General features: G+C 51.3%; 2 non-coding genes and 1 pseudogene across 2 annotated transcripts; all 3 read right to left on the bottom strand.

Moving 5' to 3' along the window:
• LOC132695945 (large subunit ribosomal RNA) overlaps positions 1 to 6,042 on the bottom strand; it is an 8,030-nt pseudogene extending 1,988 nt beyond the window's left edge.
• Positions 6,043 to 6,558: 516 nt separating this feature from the next.
• Positions 6,559 to 6,713, bottom strand: LOC132695946 (5.8S ribosomal RNA). The gene has a single exon (XR_009617947.1). It is a non-coding gene; the product is annotated as a 5.8S ribosomal RNA (ribosomal RNA).
• Positions 6,714 to 7,280: 567 nt separating this feature from the next.
• Positions 7,281 to 9,211, bottom strand: LOC132695948 (small subunit ribosomal RNA). Its single transcript, XR_009617949.1, has one exon. It is a non-coding gene; the product is annotated as a small subunit ribosomal RNA (ribosomal RNA).
• Between the last annotated feature and the right edge of the window lie 3,089 nt (positions 9,212 to 12,300).

Here is a 12,300-nt window from a genome sequence, read left to right as displayed (position 1 = left end):
CGGCCCATCCTCCCTACGATCATCGAGGGAATCCCCGTGGACAGGGCGGGGACACCTAAGCCACCGTCGCGGACAGAGGCGTGGAAGTAGCCCGTGGGTGTGTCCTTGGGCAGCCGCAACCATGTTCGCACATGGCGCCGCAACTGTTTGTCCAGCGCCCGAAGCCGCCCGGCATTCACCGACCCAAGGGCCAACGAGTGGTAAACCTTGGGTACGATGTAATTCGCGAGCAGCTCCAGACGTTGTTGCGGCTTTAGCGGAGCTCTTCCAATACGTTCTAGGAGCCTCTGTAGATGGGTCTCTGCATGGACAACGCCATGAGAATCGTAGTCCACACCAAGGTAGCGCCATCGCGTGAACACTGTAGAGGGGCGAATGAATTCGCCGCCGAGTCGAAAGGAAGGCTCAGTGAGCACCTTCACTTTCTTCTCCTTCCCCACAGGTACATACGACAGCGACATGCACTTGGCTGGAGCGAATTTAAGGCCCACGCTTCCGCAGGTTGACTGTAAGTGCTTAAGCGCGACGTTCATCCCGAATCGAGTGCTCGAAAGCACGACCAGGTCGTCGGCATAAGATAGGCACTGGATGTTTTCGCTTCCCCCCAACGTGTATCCGACTTCCCGCGGCATACTGCGCAACGCGTAGTCGAAACATAGGTTAAACAGGATCGGTGACAAGGGATCCCCTTGCCGAACTCCTCGCCGGACTTTCACCTCCTCCGAGACTCGACCGTGCACTGATATCACCGTTGACGCCTTGTCGTACGCCGTCATCACGTACTCCACGAATGGAGCAGGAAGTCGGTTTCCGACAAGGGCAGACCGGATGGCATGGTGGCTGAGGGTGTCAAAAGCCTTGGCAATGTCAAGCACCACCAAGTGACACTCTCTCCTCCGGCCACGCGCATCATGTATGACCGCATCCAGAATTGCCGTGTTTTCACAGCATCCATCAGCGGTCATAAACGCACGCTGGCGCTGGTCGATAACGTTCGATTTCCCCAAACGAGCAGCCAACACACGGTTGAACTGCCGCAAGGGTACTGGTGCCACGGTGATCGGTCTATACTCTCCCGGATGTTCTGGGAGAGCGCTCTTCGGAAGTAGAGAAGTCCGAGCTTTGAGAAGCCGCTCGGGAATCTCGTTGGTCAACATCACCAGGTTGTAAAAGAGAGCACGCATTCTGGCCGGCATAGCCTTCCATTGGCGTGGCGTAACTCCGTCAGGGCCAGGCGCAGAGTTCAGCTTGATCTCATTTGCCGAGACGTCTGCCTCCGTCATCGGTTCCCAAACCGCCGCTAGGCCTGCACGAATCTCAGGCGGGTGGTCCCGTGGACCCAGCTCGCATTGCTGCGACTCGGCCCCCATCACCCCCGACCAGTGCTCATGCAGGACTTCTAGCTCGTGGGAAACTACGGGCTTATCTTCCAGGATTTCCTGTACTGCGGCTCGCTTATCCCTACGCCAAAGCCTCTGAACGTGTCCGTATTCACGCCTGCGTCTCTCTCTTCTCCTTTCCTGTCCACCTTCTCCATTGCCGCCAGGTGGTCGAGCTTGGCGCCGAGTGCGAGACTCGGGCGCGCTAGGAGTCGGAAAACATCGTTGTAGCCATTCCGTCAGCTGGTGCAGAATCGGTCTTCCCTCCAAGGCCCTTCGGGCCGCCGTAAGAAGAAGGTTGCAAGAGTAGGTGTCCGTATCGAACAGCCCATCCGCAAGCTCTCTCACTTTGGCCCTCAGCGGATCCTCGGCTCTGCCCGCGGCTTCACCATCATCTACCGCCGGACTATTGGGGGCGGACGGGGCGGATCCATAGGAGGACGAGGCACTACTACAGTCAGCAGGTGACTGCGGCCGTTGACCTTGGCCGTCAGAACTCGCGTTCGATGTTGAGCGTAACGTTGGGATCGGCTGCTTCGCACGAAGCTCCGCAAGCCTTTCACCAACCATGGCTTTGTAGTCTTGACGTCGCCGAGCACCTTTGATGGCCTCCTGCGAACGCCCTGACATTTTGTCGAGCAGGTAGAGGTTCAAGAAGGGCACGCCCTTCTGTATTGCCTCCGCCTCCAAGACCGCCATGAGCTCGAGTTCCTCGCGCTGCCAGCGTACTTTGACGCTGGGCGCTTTGAGCCCCTCGTTGTACTCCTCCTCATGTGCCCGCCTCCGATGCACTCCCAGTCCGGTTTTGGTAGTGAAAGATCTGCCGCATAGTGGACAGAGAAATTCATCTGCCCGCGTCGGTCCGGCTACGCCGTCGGGATCGGCATGGTTAGTCGTAGACAGGGCTACAGCGCGGCCATGTTGCACCACGTTACTAGACCCACTTGGTCCCGCAGTGTCAGGCCTCAGCTGCGCACGTCCACTAGCAACATTGCACCCACCTCGAAGGGCCTTCGACCTTGTCTGAGGGCCACCCGCCCGCCGCGGGGTCGGGTTCGAAGGTCCGCTTGCGCGTTCCTCCGGTCGACCAGTCGTAGCAGGAGGGGAGGGCAGCGGCCCCCCCCGGGAAGGTCCATCCGAGGCTTGGGTTTTAAATTTAGTGCCTGCACAAATTTTGGGCAGGCGAGGCTGGCCTGGCAAGCCCCGCCTATTGCCCATAAGCGTACACCCTCCAGACGCCGTTCTCCCATTGGGGGGTTGTTCCGCGCATACTTCTGCCTACCGCTCGGTAGGTTTCCATTTCAGAACGGCCATGGTGTTGGTTGGCGAGGCCAGGACTAGTGCTTCAATATGCGGAGGTGCCACCAAACCGCACTGACGAGTTATACTCACACCTTCAAGAGGGACCAGAACCAAGTCCGCTGAACGAGGCCTAGTTGACCTCCGTCCTCAGATGCTTTCAGGCGTAGCGAATCGCCCTCTCACACTAGCCCATGCCCTGGTGGCAATCCTTGGGACTTAAACGCCTAGCGGAAGCAGTGGGTGGCTACCCCACACTCGAGCGTTACGCCCGCCGCCCGCATAGCCAGTGCCCCACTTAGTCACCGGTGTTCAAGACCAGTGTCCAGCAGTTACCACGAGGAGGGGGGGTTGGCACTTGCATGGGGGAGAGGGAGTCTCGGATACTAGTTAGAAACCGACACCTCAAGCGACTCCAACAATGTCTTAGCAGGCCATACAAGAGAGGGGGGAGTCCAAGTCTCGGATACTAGTACCGCACGGCCCGACACCTCTAACGACTTGGACTGCGGAAGATGCTTGACCAGAGCTTCGCGCGCCCCCAAACCAGCGGTCGCTTAACAAGCCCCCACACTTTGCGAGCAACTACTTCTCCCCAGCCAAAAAGCCTTAAGAGAGTCATAGTTACTCCCGCCGTTTACCCGCGCTTGATTGAATTTCTTCACTTTGACATTCAGAGCACTGGGCAGAAATCACATTGCGTCAACATCACGTTAAGACCATCGCAATGCTTTGTTTTAATTAGACAGTCGGATTCCCCCGGTCCGTGCCAGTTCTGAGCTGACCGTTAAATAGCGGCCGAAGAGAACACCGGAAAACCGGAGTTTTCCGGGTCTCGCAGCGAGGCGGTTCCGCGGGAGGCCAAGGCTCGGGACCGGGTTCGGATCGGATCCGGAGATCGTCTCCTCGCCCAGGCCCGGCTCGTTAACCGGAACCCGCTTCCTCGCCAAGCCCGACACGCCCCGATCCTCAGAGCCAATCCTTATCCCGAAGTTACGGATCCAATTTGCCGACTTCCCTTACCTACATTATTCTATCGACTAGAGGCTCTTCACCTTGGAGACCTGCTGCGGATATGGGTACGAACTGGCGCGACGCCTCCACGTGGCCCTCTCCCGGATTTTCAAGGTCCGAGGGGAAGATCCGGACACCGCGGCAACTGCGGTGCTCTTCGCGTTCCAAACCATATCTCCCTGCTAGAGGTTTCCATGGAACTCGAACGCTCATGCAGAAAAGAAAACTCTTCCCGGATCTCCCGACGGCGTCTCCGGGTCCTTTTGGGTTACCCCGACGAACTCTCTTGCGAGGGCCCGACTTATTAACGGTTCCGCTGCCAGGTTCCGGAATAGGAACCGGATTCCCTTTCGCCCGACGGGTGTGCGCTCTCGTTTTTCTCGCTCGTCAAAAATTATATATTATTTTATAATAAGACGGACCGCGACGTGTAAAACTACACCCCATCGACATCGGCTTTCGCCTAGGGCTTAGGATCGACTGACTCGTGTGCAACGGCTGTTCACACGAAACCCTTCTCCACGTCAGTCCTCCAGGGCCTCGCTGGAGTATTTGCTACTACCACCAAGATCTGCACCGGCGGCGGCTCCAGACGGCCTCGCGGCCAGCCCTTCTGCGCTCACCGCCGCGACCCTCCTACTCGTCAGGGCTTCATGATCGCGTCCGAAAACGACGATCGCACATGCCTCTGACGGTCGAGTATAAGCACGACGCTTCAGCGCCATCCATTTTCAGGGCTAGTAACTTCGGCAGGTGAGTTGTTACACACTCCTTGGCGGATTCCGACTTCCATGGCCACCGTCCTGCTGTCTTAAGTTACCAACGCCTTTCATGGTATCCCATAAGCGTCGATTTTGGCGCTTTAACTCGACGTTTGGTTCATCCCACAGCGCCAGTTCTGCTTACCAAAAATGGCCCACTTGGCACTCTGATTCGTGTCTCTCGCGGCTTCAATAATATATAAATAAATATATATAGTTCGAGCAAGCCGGAGATCTCACCCATTTAAAGTTTGAGAATAGGTTGAGGTCGTTTCGACCCCAATGCCTCTAATCATTCGCTTTACCGGATGAAACTCGTACGCTACGAGCGCCAGCTATCCTGAGGGAAACTTCGGAGGGAACCAGCTACTAGATGGTTCGATTAGTCTTTCGCCCCTATACCCAGTTCCGACGATCGATTTGCACGTCAGAATCGCTACGGACCTCCATCAGGGTTTCCCCTGACTTCGTCCTGACCAGGCATAGTTCACCATCTTTCGGGTCCCAGCGTGTACGCTCTTGGTGCGCCTCTTCTCGCGATGAGAACGAGACGCCCCGGGAGTGCGAGGCGACCGCTTTAAAGGCGAATCGCCCATCCTCCCTCGGTTCGCGCGAGACGAACCTTTACTTTCATTACGCCTTTAGGTTTAGCGAATCCCAATGACTCGCGCACATGCTAGACTCCTTGGTCCGTGTTTCAAGACGGGTCCTGAAAGTACCCAAAGCTATAGCGTCGCAGATCGGTCACGCTTTTTTACGAGCGAGGGTCGGTTCGAGAACTTCGAGGCCAACAGTCACCGGAGGTCGGTACCGGCACCGGGTCCGATAGCCGACTAGTATCCGGAGCGCTTGCCGCGAGTCGAACGCTTTTAAAGCGACCCGTGACCTTTCTCGTACCGTCGAGCGAGTCGGTCAGGATACCGCGGGTCCGCGCGATTCGAGAAAACCGCGCGGGCTCCGCCGCGGACCTTAGACCGACGCCCGACGGATCGCGACGTCCTACCAGGAGAAAAGTGCACGCGTTCGATGCCGGGTCGAAAAACGTAAGGCGCGGAAAAGGTAACGGGTAACCGTCCTCCCCGTCGCGCGAACGTCTCGCGCCGACTCCGAAACGCGAATGAATTTCTCCCTTCGACCTTTCGGGTTTCTCAGGTTTACCCCTAAACGGTTTCACGTACTATTGAACTCTCTCTTCAAAGTGCTTTTCAACTTTCCCTCACGGTACTTGTTCGCTATCGGTCTCGTGGTCATATTTAGCCTTAGATGGAGTTTACCACCCGCTTAGGGCTGCACTCTCAAGCAACCCGACTCTGAGGAGATCCCTCCCGCGATCGACGGCGGTCGCTACGGGCCTGGCACCCTCTATGGGCTGTGGCCCCGTTCAAGAAGGACTTGGACGCGCCGGACGATCTCGGGATAACGGAACCTCCCTAACACCACATTTCCCGGCGCCCGGTATCGGCCGCGGGATTCGGTGCTGGGCTCTTCCCTGTTCGCTCGCAGCTACTGAGGGAATCCTAATTAGTTTCTTTTCCTCCGCTTATTAATATGCTTAAATTCGGCGGGTAGTCTCACCTGCTCTGAGGTCGATCGATAAAATCATTATATATATATATATATATATATATATATATATATATAAATATATATATAAAACGTAGACGTGAATTTCGAAACGGTTCAGCGTTTATATTTAAAACCGCTATATCCACCACTCGTTACGCGGCCGCAAACGATCAGACGTCGGACACCTTTTCTTCTTATCGAGAAAATAACGGACACGACGATCGTCAATTTTGCGCGGACCTGCGACATACGCGGGCGGTTTTAATTACGCTCGTCTCTCGCGCTTTTAAGCGAGCGCGACGCGACGAACCGGTGCGTCGAAAATCGACGTCGTTCGCAAACTCGGTCGCGTTCCTTAGAACGCGGCCGGAGTTTCGCTTTCGCGTTTTAAAACGTCGCGAGACCGGGTAGGAGAGAGATCGCGCGCTAAGCGCGAACGTGCTGTTGCTCCTCACTCCTTCCCGCGCTACACGTCCAACTCGCTCCGACGTTTCTCGCGCCTCGCGGGCGAAAAAACCGAGCAGTCTTTAAATTGGATACGACCCTCAGCCAGGAGTGGTCCGGGAACAGAATCCGAGGACCGCAATGTGCGTTCGAAATGTCGATGTTCATGTGTCCTGCAGTTCACAAGTTGACGCGCAATTAGCTGCGTTCTTCATCGACCCACGAGCCAAGTGATCCACCGTTTAGGGTAATCTTTTTTCGATCGGTTTAACGCTTTTCGTCTCCGAAAAAGAGTCGTCGGCGTTGTTATCGACACATACATTTTTTTTACGGAAGGCGAGGTATATACCTTTCGACGTAAAAAAAAAAAAAAAAGTTCGATTTCGGGCCGGTCTATCCGACGGAACACTTCGCCGCGCGCCCTTTGTTCTTTATTATTCAGACGGTAGGCGCGCGCGCGTTCGCGTTCGGACGACCCGCGCCGGTTTAAAGTTTATATACACACCTCCTCGCGGGTCGCGGGTGGGTGTAAGTACTTTTCGGTGCTCCGGGCGAATATCGTTTGACACCTTGTCGACGGCGAGCGCGAAACTAGGTTTCGCGCTTCGAGTTCCGTCTAGGTACCCGGAATTTTGTCGGCGCTCCTCCTACTCCTACTCCTCTCTCCCCTTTTTTACGGTGGTCGAGTGGTCGTCGTAGTCGTCGAATTTAATCGCGGCCGACTTAAAGATCGACGCGAGATATTTTCGACCGAGCGTCAGCGACAAAAATTCGTTCGACTAAATAAAGACAAACTGTGTAATTTTTATTATCACTTTAATGATCCTTCCGCAGGTTCACCTACGGAAACCTTGTTACGACTTTTACTTCCTCTAAATGATCAAGTTTGGTCAACTTCCCGGACACATCGACGACGCCGAAACGCCATCGGCGTATCGGTCCGAAGACCTCACTAAATCATTCAATCGGTAGTAGCGACGGGCGGTGTGTACAAAGGGCAGGGACGTAATCAACGCGAGCTTATGACTCGCGCTTACTGGGAATTCCTCGTTCATGGGGAACAATTGCAAGCCCCAATCCCTAGCACGAAGGAGGTTCAGCGGGTTACCCGGGCCTCTCGGCCAGGGAGGACACGCTGATTCCTTCAGTGTAGCGCGCGTGCGGCCCAGAACATCTAAGGGCATCACAGACCTGTTATTGCTCAATCTCGTGCGGCTAGAAGCCGCCTGTCCCTCTAAGAAGAATTGTTTGTACGCAGACAGTAAAAACCGCGCGCGACAACGGGGCGAACCCCGAGCCGGCCGGCCTTTGAGATGTCTAAATACGCCTAGTTAGCAGGCTAGAGTCTCGTTCGTTATCGGAATTAACCAGACAAATCGCTCCACCAACTAAGAACGGCCATGCACCACCACCCACCGAATCAAGAAAGAGCTCTCAATCTGTCAATCCTTCCGGTGTCCGGGCCTGGTGAGGTTTCCCGTGTTGAGTCAAATTAAGCCGCAGGCTCCACTCCTGGTGGTGCCCTTCCGTCAATTCCTTTAAGTTTCAGCTTTGCAACCATACTTCCCCCGGAACCCAAAAGCTTTGGTTTCCCGGAAGCTGCCCGCCGAGTCATCGGAGGAACGTCGGCGGATCGCTAGCTGGCATAGTTTACAGTTAGAACTAGGGCGGTATCTGATCGCCTTCGAACCTCTAACTTTCGTTCTTGATCAATGAAAACGTTTTTGGCAAATGCTTTCGCTTCTGTCCGTCTTGCGACGATCCAAGAATTTCACCTCTAACGTCGCAATACGAATGCCCCCATCCGTTCCTATTAATCATTACCTCGGGGTTCCGAAAACCAACAAAATAGAACCGAGGTCCTATTCCATTATTCCATGCACACAGTATTCAGGCGAAGTTTTAGCCTGCTTTAAGCACTCTAATTTGTTCAAAGTAAACGTGCCGGCCCACCTCGACACTCAATGAAGAGCACCGCGGCAGGATTGAGTTGGACCGCCCGCGTGAACGGGCTAAGTCCACCGGCAGGACGTCTCGCGGCACGCCAGTTAACACCGCGGACGATGAACCGGCGGCGCGAGACACAAATTCGACTACGAGCTTTTTAACCGCAACAACTTTAATATACGCTATTGGAGCTGGAATTACCGCGGCTGCTGGCACCAGACTTGCCCTCCAATTGATCCTCGTTAAAGGGTTTAGAGTGTACTCATTCCGATTACGGGGCCTCGGATGAGTCCCGTATCGTTATTTTTCGTCACTACCTCCCCGTGCCGGGAGTGGGTAATTTGCGCGCCTGCTGCCCTCCTTGGATATGGTAGCCGTTTCTCAGGCTCCCTCTCCGGAATCGAACCCTGATTCCCCGTTACCCGTTACGACCATGGTAGGCGCAGAACCTACCATCGACAGTTGATAAGGCAGACATTTGAAAGATGCGTCGCCGGTGCGAGACCGTGCGATCAGCGTAAAGTTATTCAGAGTCACCAAGTTGAACGATGTCGGGCGCGAACCCGCCACCGATTGGTTTTGATCTAATAAAAGCACTCCTTCCGTCTCCGGTCGGACCTCTGTTTGCATGTATTAGCTCTAGAATTACCACAGTTATCCAAGTAATTGTGGGTACGATCTAAGGAACCATAACTGATTTAATGAGCCTTTCGCGGTTTCACCTTAATTTGGCTTGTACTGAAACATGCATGGCTTAATCTTTGAGACAAGCATATGACTACTGGCAGGATCAACCAGGGAGCTGTTCTACGTGTCGAGCGCGCCGCCGCCGCCGCCGCCACGGATGACGACGATCGGGCGCGGTACGACAACAAACAGTCTCTTTTTTAAAAATAATAATTACGCGCGCGAAACGCGTTTATTTTATTTTTAAATAGAAACAGACGCGACCACTTTGTGTGGCGGTGATAGCGTGCGAGTACGGAAATGAACCGTTCCCGACGCCACACTCGTTATTATTATTATTCGGACGCGATCCGTCCAATTTTTTTTTGTTGGTAATAAATATCGAGACGACGTGAGTGCGCGATCAAACAATCCGACTCGCGCGCGCATAATAAGCTTTAAAATGCGGCGCGCGTCGAACCGATGTGCCTCGGGCAACGAACGTCGATCGACGGAAATTTTCGGACATTCTCTCGATCACTCTTCGCTAGATTGAAAGCGACACGAGATTTCTCGAAAGAAACGTTCCGGATTCGCATATAAACTCGCTCGGTTAGATGAGAGTTATCGCAAATTTTTCGGAAGAAAAATATTATAGGGCGACCGCTTTCGAACCACGAAGTGCCAAATCTTACTTTAAAACACCCGCTAAGTTCGCGATCTAGCTGTATAAGGTGCGGAGCCTTAAAATGTTTTCGAACGCTCGAGCAATCGCTGCTACGAAGACGGGCCGATGGCAAACGAAAAACGGTCTACGTTCCCGTACCGATGAAGGAAACCAATTTTTCTTAAAAAATTGAACCCACGATACGAAAATGTTAAGCGAGCCAATTAATCGCGCCAAACGGTCGACTCGAAGGCGATCTAACGATCGAAAAAGCATTTTGCTCTGCGAAGGGAGAAGTGTCTATACGCACGACGCGGCGGTCGCGCTCGAGACCATCTCACCTATTATAGGTAACGGACCATTCCTTAGTCTTCCGAACGTTTCACGTGAAAACCCGAATATCGGCTGCGGCGGGCAAATAAAGTTCGGAGCGAAACTTTCGCTCGTGGTTACGTTCGATTTGGTTAAAGCGGGCACTTTTTCAAATATTTTTTTTTCTTTACTTACTTTTGTTAACTGACCGCCGGTTCCGGTTCCGACTTAAAAATAAATCGCCGTCCCCGGATTTTGTCGGACGATACTCTCCATCATTTTTAATTTCGGGTGTTTGCATTTTTTTTTCTCGCGATTTAATAAATTCATTATTAAACATTTATAAGTCCGTCTTCTTTAATATTGCGGACCAGCGGGAAGAGAGTTTTGTTTTTTTTTTTTTATTTTATTCATTTTAACATATACTCCCATAAAAGGTTTTTGCCGCTAGCCGCGAGCAGAGAAAAATAAGCAAAACTAACCGAAACAAAGCAAAAATAAGCAAAACTAACCAAAATTAACCGAATATAACCAAAATTAAACAAAACTAACCAAAAGGAACAAAAATAACCACAACTAAGCAAAATTAATCATAACAAACCAAAATTGGCCAAAGTTCGGCAAAACAAACCAAATTATCCAAAACTAAGCAAAATTAAGCAAAAGTAGTCAAAATTAACAAAAACAAGCCAAACTTATCCTGAACAAACCAAAACTAACGATAATTAAGCAAAAATAGGAAACGTTCACAAAAACTAACCGAAACGAACCATAACTAACTAATAGCGGCCGAAACTGGAAATAATAAACCAAAGTAAACAAAACTAAGCAAAATTAAGCAAAAGTAGTCAAAATTAACAAAAACAAGCCAAACTTATCCTAAACAAACCAAAACTAACGATAATTAAGCAAAAATAGGAAACGTTCACAAAAACTAACCGAAATGAACCCTAACTAACTAATAGCGGCCGAAACTGGAAATAATAAACCAAAGTAACCAAAACTAAGCAAAATTAAGCAAAAGTAGTCAAAATTAACAAAAACAAGCCAAAATTATCCTAAACAAACCCAAAACTAACGATAATCCTAACTAACCAATAGCGGCCGAAACTGGAAATAATAAACCAAAGTAACCAAAACTAGCGAAAATTCAGCAAAAGAAACCAAAATTAACCGTGTAACAAACCCAAATCAACCAAACCAAAAAAAAAAACATGCAAAACTTCACCAAAACGAACCACAATTCGCAAAAACTAAACAAACACAAACAAAATTAAGCACACTCAAATAAAAAGTAATCAAAACTACGTTCAACACGAACTGACCTAATTAAATAAAAAAATAGGAAAATTCAATTTTGCTAACCAAAAACGTCAATCGAAATAAACGCGAAACCGGGTTCCTGCCATTTATTTCGACGATAAGCACTTTTATCTAACTATGATTCGAAAAAAAAAAAAATAAGAAAGAAAGATATGAATAAACGAATTGATTAATATATAAAAATTGTGGTTCTGAAAAGAACCGTTTTTGGTGAATTTACACTCTCCAAGTCGACGCTCATTTATTTAGAACTGGTGTATTTTGTGACGGCTTTGGTCCCTTCACTGACGGCGTGCTTGGCCAACTCTCCGGGCAACAACAATCTCACGGCCGTTTGAATCTCTCTGCTAGTAATAGTGGATCGCTTATTATAGTGAGCCAAACGAGAAGCTTCGGCGGCAATCCTTTCGAAAATGTCGTTTACGAACGAATTCATAATGGACATGGCTTTGCTCGAAATGCCAGTATCCGGATGAACTTGCTTCAACACTTTGTAAATGTAAATTGCGTAACTCTCCTTCCTCCTGCGTTTCTTTTTCTTATCACTCTTCGAAATATTTTTTTGAGCCTTGCCGGCTTTTTTCGCCGCTTTACCGCTTACTTTCGGTGGCATTTTCTACAATCGATTAGACGCGCGCAAAGTAACGGACTGACAAGGCCCACACCGGGCCGCAGCTATTTATTTGAGAACCGAGTCGGCCGACAAGCTCCGCCCCCGGGCATCGTTCGCCGAAGCGCTAATCCCATTGGTCCATGCCCATGTCCTATAAATAGCGCGCCCACGGTCTGCGAGAGCGTCATTGTGCTGTTAACGTTCGTGCGTGTACTATTAACGGTAATAACGATGTCGGGACGCGGAAAAGGAGGCAAAGTCAAAGGGAAAGCGAAGTCTCGTTCTAGCAGGGCCGGTTTACAGTTTCCG

This window comes from Cylas formicarius, unplaced genomic scaffold, assembly GCF_029955315.1.
Source record: "Cylas formicarius isolate icCylForm1 unplaced genomic scaffold, icCylForm1.1 PGA_scaffold_16__1_contigs__length_5364039, whole genome shotgun sequence".
Taxonomy (NCBI): Eukaryota; Metazoa; Arthropoda; class Insecta; order Coleoptera; family Brentidae; genus Cylas; species Cylas formicarius.
Note: the sequence above shows the minus strand (reverse complement) of the source record. Positions and strands in the feature narration are given on the sequence as shown.